Raw genomic sequence first — 2524 nt, forward strand, 5'->3', positions numbered from 1 at the left:
GATCCCCCCCACCTCCTCTGCCCGTGGCCGCTTATGTGAATACAGCAGATTAAATCTGCAAAGCCGAGATCATGAAATTTTTAAGCTGCAGCCATTCAGGCGGCCTCCCAGGAGGCCCGTGGGAGGTCACGCGCCTCCGGGAAAGTGCTGCTGTCAGTCCTGCTGGTTTAGGGCTGAGTTCCCCTTCGTGGCCTGACTCATCCCCTTCCCACCCTCCCCCAAGCCGCACGAGGTGGGGGAGGAGGAGGAGAGCATGGAAGGAATCCTAGTTCTCAGCTGCTGGTGAAGGATGGATTTTTCCAGCCTCTCCTGCCCGCAGCAGGGAGCGCAGGTCTGGGGAGGCTCAGTGAGTCCTCTGTCCCCCCCAGGGGCAGCTGCAGGGATGCTGGGGACTGGAGCCTGGAGCACAGAGATGGGGGCAGGAGGGCCGGGCCTGTGCTCCCAGCCCTGCAGCCTCTGCGTGTGGCATCAGCGCCTGGCTCTCGTTTTCCTGCAACACCAGAGCCTGGTTGTGATCACTCGCCTCCATCTGCCATGAGCTGGGCGGCAGGCGGGACACTCCAGGGGCCACGTGGCATGGAAGGCCGTTTGGTTACTCTTGGGAAAGTTGTCAGTGCGGCCGGTCACCTTGGCAGGGGCCCACAGCTGTCTGACCACAGGCAGAAGAGTCTGGAAACGCGGCCTGCCTCTCCTCCCAAGGCACACTGTTTCGGCACTCTGTCTGCGGAGGAGACTAGCTCAGTCCCATCCGACAGCACACAGGCCTGCAGGGCGGGGACCAGGAGTGCGGGGTGGCCCCCTCCGTACTCCAGCCATCCCCCTTCCTCTTCTTTATGCCTCACCCAGTCAACAGTCAATGCCTCCCTCCCACCATCACAAGGATGAACTCCAGGTGGAGTGAAGATCTCAACACTGGAGAGCAGAAAGCAGCTCCCAGGGTGGGGGAGGACAGGAGAGTGCATTTAAGAAACCAGGCTGTGGGGCGGAGCTCCCTAGGTGAGACAAGAACCTCCAAACCACACAGAAAATGGTGAAGAGAACAGAGTAACCTCTTAAAATCTTCAAAGTTCTGTGCCACCGTGTGGCACCCCAGCAAAATGAAAAGGCAAACCACATACTTGGTTACAATATTCGCGATATCTAATAGACAAACCATTCATGTCCAGAATAGATAAAGAGTTCCAGAAAATCAACAAGAAAAGAACCCAGAAGAAAATGTGAAAAATGTGGAAAAGATAAGATAAGCAGTTTGTAGAAGAAAAAAATATATCTTTTAACCCTACTGGCGGGAAAAGCTCTAAGAGTAATAACCTTCATTATTGCTGCAAGTGTGCGGCTAGGGACACTGCCAGGAGGTGTGAGCGGGACTGCCTGGTAGTTTCCATGAATGGTAAAGATGCGTATCAGCAAGCTGAGTCGTTCACTTTAGGAATCTGCCCTGCAGAAACCTTCCCCAGTACATTAAAAAAAATTGCTTATAGCATTTTTTAGTACTCAATTTTTTACAACCCTCAATTTTTATTATATTTAGCAGAAATAAGATTCTTCTGCCAAATTGCTTACAAGTTCCTAAACTCTTCCTCTCAGTTTCTGTAACAAAACATTTTATGCTGTCAGGAACACTGGTCTAGAATATGGTTGTATTCTGTAAACACTTCGTGGACAGCAGAAAAAGAAAGTACTGTTTACATAGTATAAGTCTCTCTACATGGGAATATGTGATATCCATGTACACATGTATTTTTTTGTTGTTTTTTGTTTTTTTTGAGACAGGGTCTCACAGGTCAGGCTGGAGTGCAGTGATATGATCAGAGCTCACTGCAGCCTCCAACTCCTGGGTTTAAGTGATCCTTCTGCCTCAACCTCCTGAGTAACTGGGATTACAGGTGTGAGCCTAGAGCTGGGGCTGCCAGGGTGGGAGGTGAGTTGGGGGCAGGAATGACAGTGAACACCCATGAGGCTCCTCAGTGCTGAGGACAGAGCCTGAGGCAGCCCTGGCAGTGACACAGCTCTGACTTTAGAAGCAGACAGGCTTGTTCACTCTCTGCCCTGCCCTTGGGTGCTGTGTGATGTCCATGAGCCACTTAACCTTCCTTTGCCCCAGTTTTCCCTTCTGTAGTATGATGAGGTTGGCCCGCGTCATCTCCAGGACTCGTTTTAGCTCCCACATTTCGTTCTCTTCTGGCACCTTTTATTCAAATGTGCCCTCAGGTGAGCTGGCAGTGTGTGCAGAGTACTGGAAGGGCTCCTTCTCCTCCCCTGGGCCTGTTTCAGAGGTTGCCACCTCCGTGAAGCCTGTTCCATCCCAGTGCCCATCCCGAGGCATTTGGTGTCTGGGTTGTTGGAGAACTTGCTACATGCTTCCCCATTTCCTAGGTGATTAGTCCATCCATGCATCCACCCACCTATCCATCTATATACTCATCCACCCATCCATCCACACACCCATCCACCCCTCTACCTATCCATAAATCCATCCATCCCTCCACCCATCCATCTACCCATTCATAATTCCATCCACCCA

The 2524-nt window shown here is 51.8% G+C and overlaps 1 protein-coding gene across 3 annotated transcripts in view; it reads left to right on the plus strand.

The window, feature by feature from the left end:
* The window catches only part of CORO2B (coronin 2B), a 78708-nt gene that overhangs the window by 19243 nt on the left and 56941 nt on the right, over window positions 1-2524 (plus strand). The window lies entirely within an intron of this gene.

The sequence above is a fragment of the Carlito syrichta genome, unplaced genomic scaffold (assembly GCF_000164805.1).
Source record: "Carlito syrichta isolate Samal-C Ts95f unplaced genomic scaffold, Tarsius_syrichta-2.0.1 Scaffold179048, whole genome shotgun sequence".
Lineage (NCBI taxonomy): Eukaryota > Metazoa > Chordata > Mammalia > Primates > Tarsiidae > Carlito > Carlito syrichta.